At 41.9% G+C, this 26,286-nt stretch overlaps 1 protein-coding gene across 2 annotated transcripts in view; it reads right to left on the reverse strand.

Annotated features, from left to right (window-relative positions):
• LOC126354385 (ankyrin repeat and BTB/POZ domain-containing protein 2) overlaps positions 1-22,710 on the reverse strand; it is a 592,792-nt gene extending 570,082 nt beyond the window's left edge. For both annotated transcript variants that reach the window (XM_050003989.1, XM_050003988.1), the window contains exon 1: positions 22,339-22,710. The gene's annotated coding sequence lies outside the window, so the exon portion shown is untranslated. The remainder of the gene's footprint in view (positions 1-22,338) is intronic.
• Positions 22,711-26,286: the final 3,576 nt, after the last annotated feature.

The raw sequence follows: 26,286 nt of genomic DNA on the forward strand, positions 1-26,286 counted from the left end.
GACATTGAATGTTTGTGTCATGGAGAAGATAGCGTTGGCTCGTTCAAGGAAGGTGAAAGGAACTACTGTTCTCTTCCCACTGGACACATCTAGAAGTTAGCCTAAACGGATCCCGAAGAAGTGGAGTGGTAAGAATGGCATCTGAATTTCGCTCAGTCCAATCAGAAACTCTCTCCCTTCCCCCTCCCCCTCGCTTTCGTAACCAAATTTGACGTTCTTGACTTCCACGTACTCCTACATGAGCAAATGTATGGTCGGGAAACATTTTGAGTCCAGTGAAGATGTTTCGAAAGCTGTACGTGAATATTTTACAGTCTTTCATGATATTATATCTGGATAAAATGTTGGGGGAACGTTGATAACCTAACAAGTACATGCGAAGAAAAATAGCCTAAGGAATTTTTACCGTCACATTTATTCAAGTTGATCTTTTATGGAGACATTCGATCGGACTTCCGGAAAAAAAAACATTGTTCAGACAATCCCGAAGGTAGCAATTCCCAGTTTAACTGCTCATGCATCCAAGTTGCTGTCTAGAATAATATTTAGAAGAACGGAAAAGGAAAGTGAGGCTCTGACAACGATCCTTTTGGCTTTGGGAAAGGTAGAGAGGCAGTTCTGACAACGCGCTTGATAATGAAAGCAAGATTTAAGGAAAATCAAGAAAAGTTGATAGGATTTATCGTCCTAAATAACGTGTTCGACAATGTAAAAAGGATGGTGCAAGATGCTTGAAACTGCCAGGAAATAGGAGTAAGCTGTAGGGAGGGGCGCGTAATAAACAATATGTGTAAGAAGTAAGACTGGGAAAAATAAGAGTGGAAATCCAGGAATGAAATGTTTGGAGTAGAAAGTGCGTAAGGCAGTGAGGCAGGTTGGTTGATTTTTGGGAGGGGACCAAACAACGAGATCATCAGTCCCATCGGATTACGCAAGGATGGGGAAGGAAGTTGGCCGTGCCCTTTCAAAGGAACCATCCCGGCATCTGCCTGAAGCGATTTAGGGAAATCACAGAAAACCTAAATCAGGATGGCCGGACACAGTGAGGCAGTTTTGCGCCTCCTACATACATCAAAGAATCCATGACAGAAATAAATATTCAGAGCTGAGATTAAAAGTTAAGGTCAAAGAATATCAATGATAACATCCGCCGATGACGTTGCCATCCTCGGTAAAAGTAAGGAAGATCTATTGAATGGAATGGACAGCCTAATGAACACACACTAGGGACTAAGAGTACACCAAAGAGAGGAAAATGCAATGAGGAGCAGCACAAATGAGAACAGATCAACTTAACGGCGAAATTGGGAACCATGAAGTAGACGAAGTTAAGGAATTCTGTCACCTAGGCAGCAAAATAACCCATGATTGAAGGAGTAAACAGGACATAAAAACCAGACTGGCACAGACAAGGTCTATTAGTATCGAACATTAACCTTAATTTGAGGAGGACATTCCTGAATATGTACCTTTAGGACATTGCATTTTACGGAAGTGACTGACGAACGTTTTGTAAATACCGTAATCTAGTCGTGTCCTAATGAGTTTATTTGCCGTGGCCATCATCCGCAGCCAGTGCAGAAATGTATTTGTTTTGTAAATAGAAACAGCCTTTTTTGCTGCACTGTATTTTATTTCTCTCAGATGCGATTCGCCTTTTTCACTTTAAGACATCGTCAGCGATACCTAGAATCATACAATTTTATTTTGACATGTGTTATTTGCAGATTATAAAACAGTTCATGTTTCGATTTTTAAGTAAACAAATGATTACTTTAAGTTCTTCTGGGTTTTTGTTGGCATCTACGTTTCCTGTCGTCCGGTCACATGCTGGAGGTCGCATTGCATCTCTATTTACGAAATATAAGCATGTTTTTTATGTTCCGAACTTTTTTCTTCCCGCTTTTCATTTTGTTTGCCCTTATAATTTCAAACCTTTACAAAATTTTTTGTCGCTGACACCTCTCCCCCGCCCCCTCCCCCCACAAAGTGATGACAGGATAAAAGTTTATCGCTCATTATATTTCCACTGTTAATGCAGTAAGACGCTGGATCAGGCATAACGTGTCAGTTCATTATTTTTTTAATTCTAACTCTATTCGCAACACATTTTCCAGGTACTATCCATGTATACCACTGAACATACCTAGAACACTATAACATTTACGACATATCCGATGCAAGGTCGGAAACTAACGCCCAATAATTTCATTACCAAAAAGTTACATAGGTAACAAAACAAAAAAAAATCACAAACGAACTTACATATTTTACCTCCTTTTGTACGTAGTCACCAACGTTCTCAGCACAGTTCTCCCATTTTGGAATCAGTTTCAATATGCCCTGTTCTTAGAAGTCCCTATGGTTGGAGTACACTGATCTGTGGACTGTTGATTTCATTTCCGCCATCTGTCGCAAAGCGTTGGCAGGACAGGAATTTCTTCATGGGACTAAAAAGGTGAAAGTCCGACGGTGCATGATCCGGACTGTGTGGTGGATGCTGGAGCACCTCCCACACAAATTTGGCGATTTTCTCAAAAATAGGAGCAGAAGCATGGGGACGAGCGCTGTCGTGAAGAAATTTGACACCGTCAGCATGAATGTCGTGGCGTTTATAACTCAGAGCAACTTAACCAAAGTTTTAGTTCCGTGTTCAGCAATGTCCACCAATAACACACCCTGCATATCCCACAACACTGTCACAACTGCAGACTGTCACTCTGAATTTTTTTCGTACTGGGAAACCGGCATGTTCCCACTCCAGAGGGGCCTGCTTCGTTTCGGGCGTGTAATGCGAAGTCCACAACTCATCAACAGTGACGATTCCTTTGAAAAAGTCATGTCCTTCTGCGGCCTAACGCACTAAGTGACCGAAGCTTGTCATCATTTGCTGGCTCTTGTGGTTGCCTGTCAGGTTCTTAGGCACCCGGCGAGCATTAACTTTACGAAATTTCACCGTGCCGACAACAATATCGTACGCCGCACCATAGGATATGTTGAACTGCTGCGATAAGGTTCGCAGTTTGCACACGCCGATCGTTCAAAATTGCTGCGCCAATAGCTCCGACAGTATGCAGGGTTGCAGGTGTTACCGTCCGCCCGGAGAGTGGTGAATGACGAACGTCCACACGGCCATCTTGGAAGCATGCACACCAGCTAGAGACCGTGCTACGGTTCATACAGTTCTTCCCATACACGCCACGCATGACCCCGTAAATTTCACTGAGTTAACTCCCTTTGGCCTACAAGTATCGAACTACATTTCGCTGTTCTTCGCAAACTGACCACAGTAACATGCGCGCCATTTTTGTTCCGTAGTTCAGAATTCTCTCGCTAGAGCTGCACATAAAAGGAAAAATACGTTCTGTAGTGCAAACTTGAAACTATATCGTCGTGGAATTTAAATATTTGGATGCAGTACTAGGGGAGGAAAGAATAATTGTGTGTACCTTCCGTTCCCCCCTCACAGTTTAGGAGCTATTACGTAATAAACATTTACATGCATGAAATGTAACTTTTGTTTAGCGCAAATTACCCAGACTGCACTCAGCCAGCATGCGCCTCCGTAGCTGAGCGGTCAGCGCGGCTGACTGCCATGCGGGGAAGCCAGGTTCAATTCCCGGTACTGCCTCTGATGGGATGGGAGGAATGGTTAGGGGAGCACTTAGCGTTGAGAGGCCAACTTAGGAGCTACTTGAGCGATTGGTAGCGGTTCTAAAGTCAAGAAACCTGCCAACGACTGGGAAAGCGGTGCAATATCCACAGGTCCCTTCACACTGCGTCCAATGGCGCCTTTGGCAGAAGACAGCACGGTGTCGGTCCAGTCCGAGCGGTCCGTCTAGCGCCAGACGGCGGAACTTTAAGAGGGGCGCTCAATAAGTAGTGCAATCCATTATTTTTCTGAAAGCAAGTTGGTTTTATTCGGATTCCAATACATCTTACTATTCCCCACGATTTTGGTCTACGAGACCCTGTTTTTCAACATAATGTTCGTTCAATGCGACGACCTTACGCCTTGTTACTGTGAAGGTCGCTATGCTCCGACGGTACCACTCTACTGGTCGACGTCGGCACCAACTTCTTGATGCATCAATAACCTCCCCATCATCCACATACTGCTTCCCGTTTTCATCCTTCATTGGGCCAAACAGATGGAAGTCGGAAGATGCGAGATCCTGGTTGTAGGGTGGATGAGAAAGAACACTTTGAGTATTCCAACTGGTTTACGAGTGTGTTAGCACAACGAACAGAGACATCAAGTTGAGCAGCGAGGTGTAGGATTGTGATCCATCGCGCACCTCGAATGAGAGTGTCCGCACGTTCCAACATAACAGGAGTCACAGCTGTAGGCGGCCGGTCGGCACGCTGGAGATCGAACAGCTTTGCGCGACCTTGTTGCGACGATGACAGACGCCTCGCCCCACGACTCACCGTGCTTTTGTTCACTGCCAGGTCTCCGTATACATTCTGCAAGCGCCCAGTTAGATCCGTGATGCTCTGGTTTTCCGCCAAAAGAAACAGACAGCTCTCTGGAACGCACCTTCGTTACAAAAGCCATTTTGAAGGCTACGTACAGCGCCGCCACCTATTGGAACTTTATGAAACTATAGGGGCCGAAGCTGGAATACTGCAGGATGTCCCACAAAATCAGCGTCTTTTCAACCGAAATTGGCTGAGAAAGAAAAATATTGCATTACTTATTGAATGCTCTTATACTTTACCTTTACCTACTCATCATGTGTTATAATGAGAGCACTTACCCACATCCAACAAACTTTAAACATATTTCAAACGTTTTCTAAACTACTTCTACTTACATGCTTCAGGCGTTTGAAGCTGTTTTATACATGAAAGTTCGACTGTGGTAGGAGGGGGGGGGGGGGGGGACGGGGACGGGGAGGAAGGAGGAAGGTGGTGGCGGGTTGTTCACTGGTACGTTGTTGAAAATACTTTGGTATTGTTAAGACAGCGCTGAAAAATATTTTTATATCCTGGACCGTATATAAGACATCAGTAACCCTTTAAATAGTTCGTTGCTGATAAAAGCGAACTACAAATAGTGGAAATTTGTAATGTTTTAAATTTATTCTTGTGGTGGTCATAAAATAGCCCTCGCCATTGAGGTAGGCGTTCCTGAAAATCGATGGCTCATCAACAGAGCTAATTCGGCAGTCAAAGGACACCACACTTTTAAGTTTCGTTAAGAGAACAACATTTGAGTTTCTCTTCATTAAAAGTAAGTTGCCAGTCCTTGTACCGGGATATTTAACCGAGATCCAACGTGATGTTACACGAAATTTTGCGGGATAGAATTCTCTCATAAATAACTCCATCGTCTCCGAAAAGGCTGAGATTGCAACTAATACCATGCATTAAATCAGTCACATATAAAAACAACAGTCCTGTTACAATCCGCTGGGGCACACCAGATATTACTACAATGTCTGTCCTTAATAACGTGCTGCGTCTTGCTTGTCAGAAAATTTTTGATCCAGTCGTAAATGAGGATAGACTTGCCACAGATACGTGTTTTCTTTAAGATGCATCGATGTGGTCCTGAATCAAAAGCTTTTCAAAAGTTCTCGAGCATCGAATCAACCTAGTTAGCTCAGTCTGCAGGTTATGTTAGAAGAGGGCGAGTTGATTTTCGGTGGTCGGTGTTTACAGAAACCAAATTGATTTCCGTGGAGAATATTATTTTGTTGCAGATAGGTCCTAATATTGACCACTTCTGAGCCAAACTTAAAGACGACAGTTAACTTTCCCATGACGTTTCACTGCCAACTAACGCAGCTCGATCAAACTTGGTCCATACATAGGAAGAACTGTTGCAGTATAGTACGGAAAGCAACTGAAAGATATATGCAGCGAGACGAACCGACATGACACTTTTGAACGGAATGGGCAGTGCCTTGCAAGGAGGATATAAGACGAACATCAACCAAAGCAAAACGAGGATAATGGAATGTAATAGAATTAAATCAGGTGCTACTGAGGGAATTAGATTAGGAAATAAGACACTTAAAGTAGGAAAGGAGTTGTGCTATTTGGGGAGCAAAATAACTGGTGATTGTCGAAGAAGAGTGGATATAAAATGTAGACTAGCAACGGCAAGAAAACCGTTTCTGAAGAAGAGAAATTTGTTAACATCGACTATAGATGTGTCAGGAAGTACTTTCTGAAACTATTTGTATGGAATGTAGCCATGTATGGAACTGAAACATGGACAATAAATAGTTTAGACAAGAGAATAGAAGCTTTCGAAATGTGGTGCTACAGAAGAATGCTGAAGATTAGATGGGTTGATTACGTAACTGAGGAGGTACTGAATAGAACTGGGGAGATGAGAAATTCGTGGTGTAACCTGACTAAAAGAAAAGATCGGTTGGCAGGACACATTCGGAGGCTTCAAAAGATCAATAGTTTAGTACTGGAGTGAAGCGTGGCGGGAGCAGAGGGGGGGGGGGGGGGGAGAGGTTACAAATTGTAGAGGGAGAGCAAGGGATGGATACGATAAGCAGATTCAGAGGGATGTAGGTTGCAGTAGTTACTCGGAGACGAAGAGACTTGTACAGGATAGAGTAGCATGGAGAGCGGCATCAAACCTGTCTTTGGACTGAAGACCACAACAACAACAATTTCACTGGAATCAGTGCGATTTGTAATTGTCTCCTACACATAAAAAAGGCGGGACATGGTTCTTAATAGGTTGTGCGATCAACAAGGATGGCAATGCATGCTCTGCAACGTGTTTCCGTGATGGTCACGTAGTTAGTAAGGAGTTCCTGTGGTGGCCGCTTCACTCGTCTACCAGCGTGGTTGACAACTGCTGGACGATCGTTGTTGCATGTGAACTTGCTGCAATACGTCGGTCGTTTTGGTAAAATACATGAATGACATAGTAAATGCTAGGCTTACAGGTAGTATTGATAGCACTGGTAGAGGAACAAAGATAATTGAATGTGTGAGAGAAAAACAGGTAGCCGACGACTTCTCTTTGTTTTTTGTTTGTTTTGCACATAATTACAACCGCGTTTCGTTCCATTGTGTATTCTGTTTCTTTCTAAGGTATAAATTGCGTTTTATAACTAATAAAAATTAGCTGATTTCGAATCTTCCGCGCTTCTGTTGTAAGTACAGTTTACATGCACAAACATAAAAAATCTATTATTACTGTTGTCTAACAGAACGTTCATAATGATCGAAGGCAAGTTTCCTTTTATTACTGATAAGTGTGAGACATGTTTTACATAGGCGCGGCGAAGTATTGAAGCGATGTCTGATGTGTTTTTGTTTTGCATATTCTTTTAATTTTACCGTTTTTTTAGGAAATTGCTTTTTCTAGTGCTAGATCATAAATCTGTATATTTATTTATTTTTACTACAACATTTTGTAAATCTGCAATTTTTGTGATAACTTCACATGTGGCAATTTCTTTTTCGCGCGCACGCGCGTATGTGTGTGTGTGTGGTTCTTTCCAAAATATGGTGATGAACAAATTACATAAGTGCTGGATATATTTTGGAATATGCGAAAAATACAATCCTGCAACTTCGCAACAAAATCGCGCGGAATTTTCGACGCCAACAACATACCAAAAATACATCGCCACAGTGTAAGAATAAAAATATAAAACGGACGATAACGTAAAGTGTATCTTGAAAATCATGTGAACAGCCGTCTGATGATGAACTTACCAGTTCGAAACCGGTAACGGCGCTATTTACCTAAATAAATAGCAGTATTGATAGTGGCTGGTTGCTGCCTTTTTCTTCTTTGTAAGAATTAACCTATATTAATTGTACACAGCCACGGTCTCACCATTTCAGTTTTAGACCAAATAGCATTCCTCTGTTTCACGCTACAAATCAACAATTTTCAGGTAAAACACGAATTAAATATTGAAAATTTCAGTTTAATTATATATATTGTTTACTTTTAAGTAAAAGGTTCACCTCTTCCGATTTCCAGGGAAACCTAGTAAGATACTAACATACGCAAACAAAGGAATCGAAATGAAGTATCATCCGATAGATATGCAACATCTTAACTGACCGAAGCTACTAGGAGAACTGCCGCAGTCTACACTTACCTGTGATAGTCTACAGTAGCCTGTAGTTTCCCAACTCTACTCCGGACCAACGGAGAACTGAACCTCGCTTTGTTTCGTTAAGTTCACCGTACAAAATTTTAATCACCCTCTCCCCACCCACCCACCCGTTCAAAGAATTCACTGGTAAATTTAGAGCGCTGCTGATGGTGTAGCTCTCAGTCAAAGTTATCCTCCACTGCCGGCGTAAATCGTAGTGAAGTGGCTTGTACGTGCGTGTCACTTGTGTGGAATTAGTGCAATAAGAAGGGTCAGCGTGGAAACTTATCAGACAGAATGCAAAGAGTTAGCATATATTTAAATGGCGTATATTATTTTCTTGACTGAAAAATATATCTCATGGAGTTCCACAAGGCTCCATATTAGGTTCAGTCCTATTTCTCTTCTATGTTAATGACTTACCATGAAACATCAGCTCCCCATCACTTCTGCTCGCACATAATACTTCTGTCTTAGTTGAAAATCAGTATTAGCAAGAAATTCCCAAATCTGTGATCAGTACTCTCAGTACCTTAGAAACTTGGTTTCAGCTAAAAAGGTTGAATCTAAACGTATCTAAGACTCACATGATGCAATTCAAAACCAAACAGTCAAAATTTTGCTCACAACAACCAAGATATAGAAGTTGATTCAGATTCGTAAATTTAAATGTAGATAAAAATTTGAGTTGGATGGAACACATTGAACACCTAGCAAAGGAACTGAGCAGCTTTATATCTGCAATGCAAATATTATCAACTACAACTGACATGGACACACGAAAAGTAGCATGTACAAGCTACTTTGAATCCATTATTAGATATGATATTGTTTTATGGGGTAACTCAACATAGTACGGGTACTAAAAATACAGAAAAAAATCATTCGAAATATATGCACTGTAAATCACAAAGAAGCGTGTCGTCCATTACTTAGAAAAGAAAATATTAACTCTGCCATCCCTGTACATATATGAGATTATTATATTTTTGTACACCAGACATGAATTATTTGAGGGAATCAATTTTGTCCATTCACATGATACTAGAAACAAAGGAAATTTTATGCTCCCCACCTCCCGCCTCAGACTGTATGCCCAGGGACTTCAAAACATGGGAATGAAAATTTGGAATAAATTAAAAGAGAACAAGTTAATGCAGATGAATTTAGATCCACTTGAAAGAAAGGTATCTGACGCACTGGTGCTGAAATGTTATTACTCAGTGGATGAATTCATGCGGAACAAACTGGAAATTTGTGCTGGAAACAATGTGTTACATATTCCAAGAAATATCCTTATAGTGTTATTATTTTTTACTGCTATTACTTATTAGTATAAAAATCGTTGTAATTGTATATAAATTTTTGACATGCCTTCTGTACGCAAACCAAATGGATTGCAAATGTACGTCATGAGATGAATAAAACGCAACTCCGTAATGGCAGAAAAGAGTTATCGAGCTTGGACATGCCCATTACCACACTGTGAATGTAGTTGTCCAATTTGTGGCAATGTAACGTGCCTACAAGGAAAGGTGTCGCGCTCATGTAACACGGCGTAAGAGCAGTGGCTGCAGAAAGATCCTAACCGACAGCGGCCGCATACGCCACGCCTTGTCAGTGACTAACGTTTTCAAAACCGGGCAAAAATTGCTGCTGTCAGTCAATGCAGGTCCTTTTCAACCAGTATTCAAGCGAACACTTATAAGAGAACTGCATGTAGTGGATGCTTATAGTCACCGTGACTTGTGTCCACTTATTCAGGTTACCGAGAACATGAAGGTGATTTATTTCAGTGTTCTCAGTGATCGAGTTTTGCTCTTTCTTCTACACCTGCCTGACAATTCTGCGATGAACACTTCCATCTTCCAAGATGGCAGCAGCCTTGTTCACAGGGTTACACGCGTACGTTCCTAGTTTGACGAACGCTGAGAAATCCTGCTGCACTTCGAATGGCTCGTTAAATAATGATGCAACCGTAGAAAATGTCTGTAACTATTTGAAACAGAAGGTGAAACGTAACATTATCTGATTTTTTTTTCCGTCGGTGCTTGGCAGAACATGATAAGAATGTAAAAAGGAAAACAAAATTATATTTATTTGATCACGAACCGTCTTTCTGCCTCCCAGACCATTTTCATGTGACAGCTGAATGTTGCAAACACGGATAAACATCATGTTCCACTTACGCCGATATTATTTGTACAGAAGATACAAAAATGACGAAGTGTTTACATGGGAAAATATTGCATTAATTCCATTAACTAAAAAGGGGATAAACCAAGTTTTATGTGGAGATACATATAACAAATAACATGAAATAAAATTAATTCACAATTTGCATCTAGTATTTGTAACGAAAACTTAATTTAGCAAATGGGAAAACGGAAATTGAGTCTGATCATTTAATACTAGGATGGAATTACGCGGATTGTGTTTTTTTTTAATTTCCAGTACGGTCATATTTCTGCTTAATATAGATATTAATACAAGATAATACGTATTCAGCACATACAGGAAAAACATAGCTCCTGTACAGTAATCCCTGCAAGCTCACAGCGTTCACGCAGCTACGAACAGGTAGCTTTCCATTCAATGGTGCATCGCTTCACATCTGTTCCATTATCCAAATCGGCCTTTCAAACAGAACTACCAACCATCAAACAAATCGCTTCCAGCAATGGGTATAGCTCTACCTTGTTTGATAACATTCTACAAAAAAAGAAAATTACACCAGTTCTGTGCGCTGGCCAACAACAATCACTCGATAGTTTCAAAGCCTGGTGCAAAATTCCATACTTCGACAACATTTTAGACAATTTTGGAAAAAAGTTAAAAGTCTCATAGCTACAGGCCTGCATTTTACAATACCAATAACATGTTAAAATTTTTATTGAATATTAAACAAAAATGCAACCCTTGGCAAAGAGGGCTGTATATACAATCATTTGCAAGCAGTTTGAAAAAGTGGGCATTGGTAAGTCAGGCAGATCTGTGGCAATAAGGCTACGTAAACAAGAGAGAAGCTGGTCATTAAAGAAGAAAGAGTCGACTTCTGTTGCTCATCTTTTAGCAGAATGTGAAGTTTTACATTGTCAAAAAAAAAAAAAAAATCGAAAAAGATTGCCCTACTGGAAACATAGGAAATCCACAAACAGATGACACAAACAGAATGAAGAATGTCAGTCTAGTACAAAATGATCAGTCTCACTCTCCGCTTTTGTTAAATTATGTTTTCGTTACAAATATTAGATTCAAACTGTAAATTCATTTTATTTTTGATCATTTGTTATACCTATCTCCACATAAAAACTTTGTTTACCCCTTTTTAGTTAATGTAAATGTTGTAATATTATACTAGGTACAAACTTTGTCATTTTGTATCTTCTGCACACATAATATCTGTGCAAGTCGCACACCATGTTTACCTGTGTTTGAGGCTTTCAGTTGTCACCTGAAGATAGTCCTGAGAAGTCGAAAGCTGGTTCATGACCAAATATATGTAATTTTGGAGAACATTAGGAACTGTTTTCCTTTTTAATACCGAAATGTAATCATGAACATCCCTGCAATCAGGCAGCTCTGTAGGATCTAGTTAACAATGAGTGTCTTCAGTGGGATGTGGCATACCTGAAGACCACCTTTATCAATTACAAGAACTTATAACTGTGCAATCTTCGAATCAGTACTTTGCTTTTGCAGCCAGTACATCGACACACCGATTAACTCCCATCACGAACAGAACAGCTGTTAAACGGGCCCTTTACACGTTCAGATATTTGCACTGACAGTGTTTGTTGAGACAAACCGTTGCTTCAGTCAGCTGCCAAGTACCTCAGTGTTACTGCCTCAATGTTACTGAAACTCTTTCAAAAGAAGTTATAGTTTTTCTAATTTCTGTGTCATTTCTGCTTACGTCATGGTGTAACATACCGCAACAACACAAAGATTGTCTCTTCGTCCTAGGTAGTTAAAGCAGTTCCCTTTTTTTAGTTTTTAATCCCTCAAAAGAGTAACATGCGAAAGTGATACACATTTTAGAATCCACTTTCTGTCCTTATCCTCCTTGCTGAAAAGTTTCTTGTTGTAACTTCCGAAACAATAGGAGTGGACAGTATAATGATCTTATAAGCAAATTTAATTAATTTGGTCATGGTCAGAAAATACTCCGCACTCTCGGGCTACTGGTTTAGGACTGTACAAAAGCTACATTTATTTATTTATTTATGCATTTATTTTACCTGGCAAGATTAGGGCCTTCAGGCCCTCTCTTACACCTAACCAGGCATACTCAGATTGAACGAGTTACAGTTTCTACATAACATTAAGGACATATAGCCTATTATGCAGTATTGATGTTAAAGAAAAAAATAGATATAACAGTAGTACAATGATAATTATAACAATAAAAAATAATTATAACAATAAAAATAATTATAACAATCAATAATAATAATAATAATAATAGTAATAATAATAATAATAATAATAATAATAATGACTATGTATATGAAAGTAAACATACTTTTCTTTTCTGAATGTCAGTCCCATTGTTAGTTGGGAATTTTCTCGTTATGTTCTTGCAGCTTGTGAGTTATTCTCATCGAGCAGAGACATAAGACGATAGAATGGGGTGAAAGAGATATATAAGAGGTAGATAGGTTAGAGGAAGAGAAATAGAACGGTAAAATTCGAAGCTATGATGGAGAGGAGAAAGAAAGAGATGAGAGGGGCACAACAATGGTGGCTATAGCGTCCCTAATATGTAAGTCTTGAGTTCCCTCTTGAATGTTGAGTGGTTCTGGATAAGACGCAGATTACAGGGGATAGCGTTCCATAGTCGTATGGCTGAAATAGAGAATGACACGGAGAAAGATTTTGTGTTATGTAAAGGTACAGCCAAGATGCTAGACGTATCCGATCTGGTATTGCGGTTGTGGAATGATGATAGGTGTTTAATGTGAGAAGATAAGTATTGGTGGCACCAGTGGCTAAGAAATCGATGAAGTAAGCACATCGTGTGGAGATCGCGTGCCGTATGTGGGCGTATCCAACCTAGCTGGGAGTATGAAGGGCTGATATGATCATACAACCGAATATTGCACACGTATCTAACGCAAGCATTCATCACTAGCTCGAGGCATCTAGAATTTTCACTATTTGTGCCGTGTTGAACTACATCGCAGTAGTAAAGATTAGGCAAGACTAGTGTTTGGACTAATTTTTGTTTAACATGGGTTGGAAATATTTTTCTAAATTTTTGAATTGCATGTAGGGAGCAGAGCGATTTTCGGCAAGCTGTGACTGTTTGTTCTTCCCAGTTTGTAGTTGGGAGATGTAAATGTAAATGTGAATTGAATACTATACCGCAGACCTGATGTGCAGATGTGCAGACGGTCGTTGAGAGAATGGTCTGCTCAGACAAACCTGAGTGTGTAAAGGGCCATTTAGACGAGACAAAGGAATTAGGAGTGCCTTGCTTATACTATCAGGGGCATTAGCAACCACTCGGTGAAAGATACTCGATTGATATTACTATTAGATACCGGGATGCAACGTACTGCTTAAAGATGGGTGGTCTGGACCAGGTTAGACCGGTAACCAGTGTACCTCTTAATACCAGGCACCAACTTCAACTCTGGCGTAAGGAGACCTAGCAAGGTGAACGAGAGGTCAGCGATAAGGGAAGAAGGGCCGACGCAATTTTCCCCGACACCTCGGAGCGGTTGAGAATAATCATGTCGACCCTAACAGCGGCGTGTTGCACTTATTAACTAGAAACAGGCCTTATCTCAACCGCGTGGGTCCACAAGGTCAGACACAAAACTGCACTTGTGGGGTATTAAGAACCCAGAACATACAGTCCTATTCCGCGGGTATTACAGGGGCGCATCACAGGTACACAACATAACCACTGAACGCGAAATACATGAAGCCATTAGGAATGTTGATCAGTGGAAGCATCTAAAAAACCAGCAGATCAAATTTCTATAACAACTTACAAAGAATACCTACACAATTGGTCACACAAGAGCAAGTCAATATGCAAAAAAACAAGGGACATCATAAGGTGGAAGAAGAAGAACAAGAAGGAGGAGGAAAACTCACTGAAATTAACTCGGACGACAGATATGTTACAAATTGACATATTAGGCTAAACAGAGATCGGTCATTAAACAGTACGTAAGTATAAGGTAGTATTTTCAACAGTGTCCGCGTATTGTTACGCAAGAATAGAAGCTTTTTAAATGCGATGCTTCAGAAAATGCTGAAGATCAGATGGGTAGATCACGTAACTAGTGAGGAGGTACTAAATAGAATTGGGAAGAAGAGGAATTTGTTGCAAAACTTGACTAGAAGAAATGATCAGTTGGCAGGACACGTGCTGAGGCATCAAGGGAGCACCAGCTTAGTATTGGAGGGAAGCTTGAGGCCGGCCGGTGTGGCCGAGCGTTTCTAGGAGCTACAGGCTGGAACCAAGTGACCGCTACGGTCGCAGGCTCCAATCCTACCTCGGGCATGGATGTGTGTGATGTCCTTAGATTAGTTAGGTTTAAGTAGTTCTAAGTGACTGATGACCTCACAAGTTAAAGCCCATGGTACTCAGAGCCATTTGAACCTTTACTAAGCAGATTCAAAAGAATGTAGCTTGCAGTAGTTGCCCGGAGAAGAGGCATTTACAGGGTAGTGTAGCACGGAGAGCTGCATTAAACCAGTCTTTGGACTGAAGACAACAACAGCAACAACAAGAACAATGACATAACCTTAGTCCTAAGTATATTACACTCAGCAAATTAGATGACCTTAATCAAGTTATCTACCACTAACACACAATCAGGTGTGGTGTCTGCAGATCAACGGCTCGATGGCAAATAATGAGGTATTCACCCTCAGATATCAAAGATACGAAGGTGGCAATTCTAACATCTGTCATCTAGCCTAACTTCTCTTTCTCCTTCTAAATTACACAATTTAATTATATCACCATTTCACGAACGGTTATTGTCTTTTAAGTAAAAAGTTGTTGCAACAAAAAACAGAAAAAAGTAAAGAGTAAAAGAAATGGGGCCTCCACGAGACGGACTCAGGCGACGGTAGGGGTCGACGCAGAAATTGGTGGTGGCCACTCTTGACTCCTCCAATCTCGGCGGACAGATGCAGCGACTAGGAGCCCAAAAACGAACCATCTCGATCATTTTTCAGACAGCAGCTGTCGATATTATCCATCCGAATTTTCTGCTTTGTTTTTACTATATAATCTCCACATATTATTGCCAGAATGTGTGCGCATCTACAATGCCGGAAACAAATTGTGTACATCCGGAAAACTGACGTATATTTCGATCCGATGACGGCTTATGCCACCTGGGGGCTAGTAGATGTACTGATAACGGTTTCAGCGTAGTCCGCCAACAGATGGCGTAGTGGCACAGCTACCAGAGCGCCATCTGTGTCTATTCTTTAATACGGACTGGTCATGGCCAGAATGCTTAGTGTCGTGCAAACGTATGAAGCAGCAGGCAACCGTACCACGCAGACGTGCTCGATCTTCCTACAGCCAAGTGAGTGAGGCTACGGACACACACACCTCTAGCCTGTCTTCACTCATGCCGCAGCATGGACGTGCACGACTCCATTGGCGCCGTCAGAGGATCACTTGGAAGATGGAATAGCACGCCCTGGTTTTCAGCAAAAAATATTCAAATGATTGCGAAATCTTATGGGCCTTAACCGCTAAGGTCCTCAGTCTCTAAGCTTACACACTACTTAATCTAAATTATCCTAAGGAGAAACACACACACCAATGCCCGAGGGAGGACTCGAACCTCCGCCGGGACCAGCCGCACAGTCCATGACTGCAGCGCCTTAGGCAGCTCGGCTAAACCCGCGCTGCGGTTTTCAGCAATGAACGCATGTTCTGCGTGCACGTAAGTGATGGTCGTCTGCGTGTACGACATGGACCTGGTGCGCGTTGTCTCGTTGAGTGCACTCTTCCAAGACACACTGGCCCCCGCCCCAGGCCGTATGGTCTGGAGTGCGATGAGCTACAACTGTCGTTCACCTATGGTGTTTCTGGAGGGGACGCTAGCCAGCGCCGGGTACATGCAGAATGTTGTTAGACCTCTTCTTTTGCCATTATTGCTCCAGGAAGGCGATGTGTTTTTCCAACAGCGTAATGCCCGCCCACACCCTGTCCATGGAACTCAACGTTTTCTGCATGACGTGCAGCAACTTCCTCGGCCAGCATGGTCTCTGGACTCGTCTCCAATCAAGCACGTGTGGGATATGATAGGGCGAGAATGACATGTACGACCAGTCAACCAACAAGTCTTACAGAACTACATGAACAGGTCGAGCAGGCGAGGCATAACGTATCCCAGGACAGTATTCGCCATCTGTGCAATCGACTGGATATCTGAGCCGTACTAAAACTGGTATTTCAGCGTGGGTCGATACCTGCTACCTCAGAACCGCTCATGCTATTGACCTGTAAATGTAATCATTTCATGGACTTCATAAGCGCTGTTGCAACAATAAATTCTGAGTGGACAGGAAACCTCTGAAAGGGTGTACTAATTCTTTTCAGGCACTGTTCAAATGGCTCTAAGCACTATGGGACTCAACATCTGAGGTCATATGTCCTCTAGACTTAGAGATACTTAAACCTAAGGACATCACACACATCCATGCCCGACGCAGGATTCGAACCTGCGACCGTAGCAGCAGCGCGGTTCCCGACTGAAGCGCCTAGAACCGCTCGGCCACAAAGGCCGGTGGCAGTGTATATTTACGTCTATAATCCAGGAGTCACCTTACGGCCGGTAAGTAGTTGGTGTTTTCTGATCATCGTCATTTCGCTCGATAATCGTGGACGGATGTAACATGATTCCTGGTTAATCTTGGGATATAAGCTCTCGGAATTTTAAATGCAAATCTCTCCTACAAGATGCACAATACTTCTCTTCCCCGTGACGTTCTTGCGCTTATCACACAAACACATTAGGGAAAGTGTTACTCTCCTTTGGACACACTGTTAATTCGATTTGGTAAATATCCCAGACGGACGAAGAAGACTCGAAAATAGCTCTGAGCACTATGGGACTTAACATCTATGGTCATCAGTCCCCTATAACTTAGAACTAGTTAAACGTAACTAACCTAAGGACATCACACAACACCAAGTCATCACGAGACAGAGAAAATCCCTGACCCCGCCGGGAATCGAACCCGGGAGTGGGAAGCGAGAACGCCATCGCACGACCACGAGCTGCGGACGAAGAAGATTCGATCGATTATGTAATTTCATGGATGAATTACACCCCCTTAAGAATCTCCTAATGAATCTCAGTTTGTCATTCACTTTTCATGCAACCAAGTAAGTAATTATTGTTGCTATATGCACAGCCTCTCGCAAATAGTGTAAGTAACGATAAGGAGTCTTTCTTACTATTCTTACTGTCTGTACAGTACCGTATATTTGTTTTGAGGCTCAATAGTTGTCAGTCCCTGCAAAAAGCCTCGACTGTTTGGAAATCATTCTGTATTGGGCATAGTTCCTACGCATAGCAGAATCAACAGCAATGAGCCTCATACAGCTTTCGATATTATCCACTAGGTCATTTAAACATTTCGTGAAATGTATCAGCCTTTGGGGTACTACCAAAGTTACTTTTACAGCTGTAACTTTAGCAACTTTAAAAATGACGCGATGAGTTGTATCTTCTAGAGAGTCCTGAATAAAATAGTAATGCTGCTCCGATATTCTGTAACCTAGTATTTGGTTCACTAGGCATCAGCCTGGAATTGAAAGAAATACCTCGCAGACGTCAAAGATTACGGCCTGAACCGCTGCCTTCTACACTGAAGAGCCAAAGACACTGGTACACCTAGCTAAAATCGTGTAGGACCCCGCGAACACGCAGAAATGCCGCAACACGACGGGGCCTGGACCCGACTAATGTCTGACTCCATGAATCGTACAAGCTGTCCATAAATCTCTTCTGAACAGCACGTTGCTAGGCATTCCAGATATGCCGAATAATGTTCATATCCGAGGAGTTTGGGGCCAGCGTGTTTAAAATCAGAAGAGTATTCCTTGAGCCACACTGTAGCAATTCTGGATGTGTCGGGTGTCGCATTGTTCTGCTGGAATTGCCCAAGTCCATTGGAATGCACAATGGACATGGAATGGATAGAGGTGATCAGACAGGATACTTACGTATGTGTCACCTGTCAAAGTCACATCTAGACGTATCACTGCAACTGCACACACCCCTCACCATTACAGAGCCTCCACCAGCTTGAACAGTACCCTGCCGACATGCAGGGTCCATAGATTCATGAGGTTATCTCCATATCCGTACACGTCCATCTGCTCGATACAATTTGAAAAGAGACTCGTACGACCAGGCAGCATGCTTCCAGTCACCGACAGTCTAATGTCGGTGTTGACGGGCCAAGGCGAGGCATATAGCTTTGTGTCGTGCAGTCATCAAGGGTACACAAGTAGACCTTTGGCTCCGAAAGCCCATGTCAATGATGTTACATTGAATGGTTCACACGCTGACACTTGTTGATTGCTCAGCACTGAAATCTGCAGCAGTTTGTTGAAGGGTTGCACTTCTGTCACATTGAACGATTTCCTTCAGTCGTCACTGGTCCCGTTCTTGCAATATCTTTTTCTGGCCGCAGCGATATCGGAGAGCTGATGTTATACCTGATGCCTGATATTCACAGTACACTAGTGAAATGGTCGTACCAGAAAATCCCCACTTCATCGCTACCTCGGATGATGATGATGTTTGGTTTGTGGGGCGCTCAACTGCGCGGTTATAAGCGCCCGTACAAATTCCCAACCTTTGCTCAGCCCAATCTCGCCACTTTCGTGAATGATGGTGAATTGATGAGGACAACGCCAACACCCAGTCACCTCGAGGCAGATGAAAATCCCTGACCCCGTCGGGAATCGAACCCGGGACCCTGTGCTCGGGAAGCGAGAACGCGATCGCGACACCACAAGCTGCGTACGCTACACTGTTCGTTCGTTGCGTCTGGTCTGGGCAGCCGTCAGATGATATCCGTTCAAGTTAATCGTTGATTCCTTTAATCCGTTTTTTATTGCAGAGGCCAAGCAGCCCTCTGACCGAACGTGGTGAGCTACCGTGCCGGCTCCTCGGAGTTGCTCTGTTCCATCGTTCCTGCGCAAACAATAACACCACGTTGAAGCTCACTTAAATCTTGATGACCTGCCATTGCAGCGGCAGTAACCGATCTAACAACTGCGCCAGACACTTGTATAGGCATTGCCGATGCAGCGCTGTATTCTGCCTGTTTACATACCTGTGTATTTGAATACTGATGCCTATACCAGTTTCTTTGGCGCTTCAGTATAGAATCCATGGACAAATGGAGCTAGTTTGTGTTGAGCAAACATCACCGGCAGTTGTCAGTTCAATGGACAAAAACAAGCAAACAAACAAACACCGCCCGAACAGGCCTTGAATGTCCAATGGTAGCGACGGTCGCCATGTCATTCTCAGCGTCAGTGGATGCGGATAGGAGGGGCTTGTGGTCAGCGCACCGCTCTCCCGGCTGTTGTCAGTTCTCGTGACTGGCGCCGCTACTTCTCACGTTGCTCTTCAATTGGCCTCACAAGGGCTGAGTGCACTCCGTTTGCCGGCAGCATTCGGCAGACCTGGACGGTGACCTACCCACGTGCTAGTCAAACCCGACAGCACTTAACTTGAGTGATCTGATGGGAAACTGTGTTACCACTGCGATAGTGGAAAACAAAAATTGTGATTGGGCCACTGTGCAACAAAGACGAGTTGCCCTGTTAGGCGACTCTCTTTTTGTGTCAAGTCACTTCGATGGGAGTCTTCCGGGAGACGTGCGCCGCGAGCATATACATGCGAGGGGACACAACTTTGTATTAGGTTTTTCTAGGGCCTTAGCGTACCGGTATTACAGGAGATATATATAAAAAAACTGCTAGCGTCGGTACTCTAGCTTCTCAACTGCGATGCTTCGCAGCTAATCCTTTCCTCACTGGACATGGCATTTTCCAGCATGACAGGTTACAAATCACCAACTTCCAATCTCCACTAAATGTACGTGGGCAATAGGTGCTCAGTACTTGGCAACTATGAGCCAACGATGTAGAGTTTCCATGCCACAAAGAATTTCTTGTTTTCTTAACAGTTCTTTCGGCATTCAAGGTTAGAGAATAACAAGAAAATGCTTGGATGTGAGCTGTACTTGTCCCATTTTTTTTACGTTCAGTATAATGTGGATGTGGTTGCAAAATGTTCGACACTGGTTCTTGAAATTTTGTAATTAATTCGCATCTAATTTAGCACCCTTCTAATAGAACCCCCCCCCCCCCCCCCCCCGGTTCAAACTTTTCTAAATTTCTTTGAAACTGTCTCGAGTGGTTAAACTAGCTATCAACCGTATTGCCACACGACACCCCACTGTCGATACGCCGTAAGTAGCAAACCCATGGACTCTGTTATACACTGTACTGGTGATTTCTCTTTTGTTTTCCCCAATCCCCTTCGTACAGAATGCTACATTCATGACATCATTTGCTCAGCCCACAAATGAATCTGTTTGTTCACCACATTTTATATCCTGAAGTATATACGGGTGAAATGGACTGTATCCAGTTGTGATTCTCTAATCCTGTAATACTATTACATTTTTATGTTACCATGCCCTATTTTCCTGAGTTACACTTCTACTGTGGCCAATATACAATTAAAATAATCCAATTTCTTAATTTCGTTCATCATAAACGATATTTTAGGGAAGTCTCTAACCGTGTCATTTACAATTTAAATAATGAGAAACTGTACCAGATACTTAGTTTTTCATGCTTAGCATACATAACAAGTTTCGAGAATTTATTCTCATTTTCAAGTGCATTTGTTTACACGAATATTGCAAACACCAGCAGAATATTCATGTAAACAAATGCACTTGAAAATGAGAATAAATTCTCGAAACGTGTTATGTATGTTAAGCAGTAAAAAATAAGCAACTGATGCAGTTTTTCATAATTTAAATCATAATAATAATTTTACTGACTAAACCATAAATGTAATTTATGAAGAGGTACGCTCCAAATACGCTTTCCTGGAACGAGCGGATAGTTACGTCTGTGCCTGTTTGGTAATAATCTTCCTTGGGATAATGCGTTTTGTTCTGCTAATCAAATGCTTCGACACACTCTCACAGCTGATTAGATGACCCAAATTGGTGCAAATCTTCAGTGCGATTTCATGTATTACTGAGTTTAAAGCTCTTCGAAAGTTAAGAAAAATTGCATCCACCGCTGTACATGATCTACAGTCTCGTCTGCCCCAAGTTTTGGATGACGATTAGAATGATTGTCATTAGCAACGAGCACGACATCTGGGTGCGCTATTCTGTACTGAGACTGACACAACTTATATTTCTTTGTTGCAACAATTACTGCACTTATTGCGTACTATATATGGCACAATCTGTTTACTTATTACCACAGGGCTAGTAAACTGTTACCGGGAAAAAATACACACTGTTGTCATAAAAATGATTGAGTACGCGTTTGCGCGTCTGGTTATGCATCTGAATGGCAGTAACGTGAGAGGGTAGTACAGAAATCTTCCTTAACATCAGAACTCTCGCTTTCAAACAATCCACGAACGTATATTCATGTCTCATATTTCAAAACTACCTTTGGGCAGTGTGCACTGTAGGTTTATTACACGAACTGGAGTCGGCTCGGTCTCCTCTCAGAAATCTGATGTTGCTTACAGGCACTCAACAACGTGTTTAACACAAACTAATAACTCGACGTATGAAGACTGTTGAGTACGGAAAATCAAGTTAAATATTCACCACAGCAACTGCAGTATGCGATGCCACTTAGGAAGATCAACGCTCTCCTCAATAACAATACAATAAACAGTGCAATAACAATACACAGTGCATACACCAAGGGCAGTCTCAGAATATGTTTTAACCGAAACAGGAATTTTCCGTGTGCGTGCCCCAAGACAGCGTGCCTCCGTTGGGTTGATTGTGCCCCGAGGCAAGACATTCCACAGGGGTGTCCAAAGGCACGAGCAGTAATTATTTGCTACGAAGAACAACTTACGCTAATGCAATCACATTATCTTGTGTTAACTGCTACCGCGCGTTAAGTCAACGCAGCACCGCAAACATTATTTGCGCAATGAATTATTATTTCACAATTACTTACCGTCTATATTCTGCGTCCTGCTAAGGCCATCGTCGGTGTTTTCTGCAGTTTCGTATCACACGTATTGTCTGGCTCGCTGGTGTGAGAGGAAACTACGGGCACTTTGTTTCGCGATACATCCCATGCAACCATGTCGGGTTGTCACCCTATGCAGTTGCGGAGGCACTGACAACGATGGATGTAAACAATGTGCTCTTGCACGAGCAGTCAGCGGACACTTCTTCGAAACACTGAAATCAAAGTGTAACTTACTAGAAACCGTTTTCCTTTTTTCAAAATGTTCATCTACACCTATAACACGCAATTACTTATGAAAACAACTAAAGCGATTGAACAGTCCTCGTGACAGCAGGCGGCAAACGCACTGCTAGTTCGCGCGGTGGGCGGCAGCACTGTTTTCACCTCGTCCACCTGATGGCAGCACTAGTCGGTAACTCCCGAGTGTCGAGAGCAGCGGTTGGTCGTGATAGGACGAAGGCGGCAAGGCGCGATTTTTTTTTTTTTTTTTTTTGCTCGCTACATGTTTTATAGGTGCGCCACTATGTCATATTTATGAAAACCTGTAACGTAACGCAAATTTCCGAATTGATAAACTGATAAAAGTCTACAAGTTTCGAAAATTTGAAAACATCTGATAAAGACGGCTAACAGACACAGCAATATATAATTTAAAGTACATGGGAACAACTGCTTGCTTGTCTGTCCTTATCACCCACTTATTTGATTAACTGTTAAAGTATCCCGTGGAAAAATTTTCCAGGCACTATTGTAAAATCACGACTGCTACGAAATTAGCGATAATTATGCTTTGTTTCGGATTGTTAGTATACAGAACGACGATAACATCGTCTTACCTGGCGGCATTTGGCATTGGATAAGCCTTCTAATTTCTGTAGGCTTTAATCTGAATGTTTGGATTTGACCTGTGAAGCAGGTCTGTCGATCAGAAAAATAAAAAATAGTCAGAAGGTGGCTATGAAATTCTAGCTCTCCACATATGATCACGAAATTTGCACCTCTATTTTTAATTACCGAACTATCAGTTTAATAAGTCACAGCTGCAAAATACTAACGCCAATTCTTTAGAGACGAATGGAAAAACTAGTAGAAACCGACCTCGGGGAAGATCAGTTTGGATTCCGTAGAAATGTTGGAACACTTGAGGCAATACTGACCCTACGACTCATCTTAGAAGCTAGATTCAGGAAGGGCAAACCTACGTTTCTAGCATTTGAAGACTTAGAGAAAGCTTTGGACAATGTTGACCGGAATACTCTTTCAAATTCTGAATGTGACTGGGGTAAAACACAGGGAGCGAAAGACTGTTTACAACTTCTACAGAAACCAGATGGCAGTTATGAGTCGAGGGGCATGAAAGGGAAGCAGTGATTGGGAAGGGAGTGAGACAGAGCTGTAGCCTCTCCCCGATGTTATTCAATCTGTATATTGAGCAAGCAGTGAAGGAAACAAAAGGAAAATTCGGAGTAGGTATTAAAATCCATGGAGAAGAAATAAAAACTTTGAAGTTCGCCGATGACATTGTAATTTTGTCCGAGACAGCAAAGAACTTGGAAGAGCAGTTGAATGGAATGGATAGTGTCTTGAAGGGGGGATATAGGATGAGCAGCAACAAATGCAAAACAAGGATAATGGAACGTAGACGAATTAAGTCGGGTGATGCTGAGGGAATTAGGTTAGGAAATGAGACACTTAAAGTAGTAAAGGAGTTTTGCTATTTGGGGAGCAAAATAACTGATGATGGTCGAAGTAGAGAGGATATAAAATGTAGCTTGGCAATGGCAAGGAAAACGTTTCTGAAGAAGAGAAATTTGTTAGCATCGAGTATAGATTTAAGTGTCAGGAAGTCATTTCTGAAAGTATTTGTATGGAGTGTAGCCATGTATGGAAGTGAAACATGGACGATAAATGGTTTGGACAAGAAGAGAATAGAAGCTTTGGAAATGTGGTGCTACAGCAGAATGCTGAAGATTAGATGGGTAGATCACATAATTAATTATGAGGTATTGAATAAGATTGGGGAGAAGAGAAGTTTGTGGCACAACTTGACCAGAAGAAGGGATCGGTTGGTAAGACATGTTCTGAGGCATCGAGGATCACCAATTTAGTATTGGAGGGCAGCGTAGAGTGTAAAAATCGTAGAGGGAGACCAAGAGATGACTACACTAAGCAGATTCAGTAGGATGTAGGTTGCGGTAGGTACTGGGAGATGAAGAGGCTTGCACAGGATAGAGTAACATGGAGAGGTGCATCAAACCAGTCTCAGGACTGAAGATCACAACAACATTTTTAATTACTCACGATTGAATTACAATTAATATTTGTTAAGTATTTCAGTGGTAAGGATCGGTAAATAATTCATAAATAAACCCGCAATATGGATTCTTCACTTAAGGGAACCTGGGCGTGAACGGGCTGCATTTTTATTCATTGCTCTCAGTGCACATAACGCTTGATCTACAATGCGGAGGAAATAGTGGTTTTTGATAACAATGAATGACATTAACTCGAGCTGTAAAAGGAAATTTATTGAAATATCTGTTATAGATTAAGGATTACAGTATTTTGCCTAATAGATGTTTTTATTATACACATTCCCATTCTGGTACCATTTTCTGGTCCATCATCAGTGTAATAGCATTCAAACAGTGGCAGACTGCTGTCAACATTCATAGGAACACATTATGCCTCTCAATTTGGAGTCTGGACTATATCTGAGGAAATAGAAAGACCCTTATTATACCACATTACTATTTTGTCAAAAAATACCGCTAAAATTATATACAGAATGACAAACATACATCATTTCTGCGGTGTATTATGCATAATACAAAGATACTATCCCATTCTTCACTTGAGAGAAATTTGGTGAACATGGATAAAACCATTGTGAAGTTATATGCATGTATTGTTCTGAAAGTGTAGTTTCGAGAAAATGAGAAAAGAGTGTTCACAGTGTTTTTACTCGCCGTATGCCTCTTTCAGAACATTCCACCAGCATAATCTTGCTGTCCAGCTGCTTCTTTATCCTCTGTAGGCTTCTTCAGGAGCCTTTTCCTTACTCTGGACTCTTTAGTGGTGGCTTCCACAGCCCTTTCAGCTTCAACTAGTCGCTGACGATCTATAGCAGTCAGAGCAGCTATCATATTATTTCCTGGCTCGATGCCTAATTTGTCCATTACTTTTGTCTTGCTGATTACACCATCACTGAAACAGATGACAGCATCCATCACAGCCGGCCAGTGTGGCCGAGCGGTTTTAGGCGCTTCAGTCTGGAACCGCGCGTCCACTACGGTCGCAGGTTCGAATCCTGCCTCGGGCATGGATGTGTGTGATGTCCTTAGGTTAGTTAGGTTTAAGTAGTTCTAAGTTCTCGGGGACTGATGACCTAAGATGTTAAATCCCATAGTGGTCAGAGCCATTTGAACCAAGCATCTATCACAACCATTTTGAGTACTTTCCATTCAACAACCACTGTTTTTGGTACTCACTGCCATACGCAGCTGTTGAAACTTTCATTAGGGTTTCGTGTACGGCCATGTAGACTTTGCTAAGTAATTTTGTATCTGCAAGGTCCCTGTATATTGACTTTATTGTTTCCAAGACTGTGGCAGGCAAGAAATGTTTATGGTGACATTCCTTGCCTGTTGCATGAGCGTGCTGGTTTGCAGACATTTGTTCAAAGAGCGTTTAAGACCAAATCAACAACTGAAAACTAGATAAAAATACATTTTTTGTAACAAGATAAAATTCTCTTTCAGATGGTGACAAAAAAACTGTTTCCGAAAATTTCAGTCATTTCACGTCCAGGTCCTCTTAAAACGCCTTCTTCTCGCGAATGGTTAGAGGTATGAAGTTGAAATTTATGTCATGTTCTAATGTGTAGGTACCTTGGCGGTGTACTAAAGTGAAGCTTCTAAGTCAATGCAA

The sequence above is a fragment of the Schistocerca gregaria genome, chromosome 3 (assembly GCF_023897955.1).
Source record: "Schistocerca gregaria isolate iqSchGreg1 chromosome 3, iqSchGreg1.2, whole genome shotgun sequence".
Lineage (NCBI taxonomy): Eukaryota > Metazoa > Arthropoda > Insecta > Orthoptera > Acrididae > Schistocerca > Schistocerca gregaria.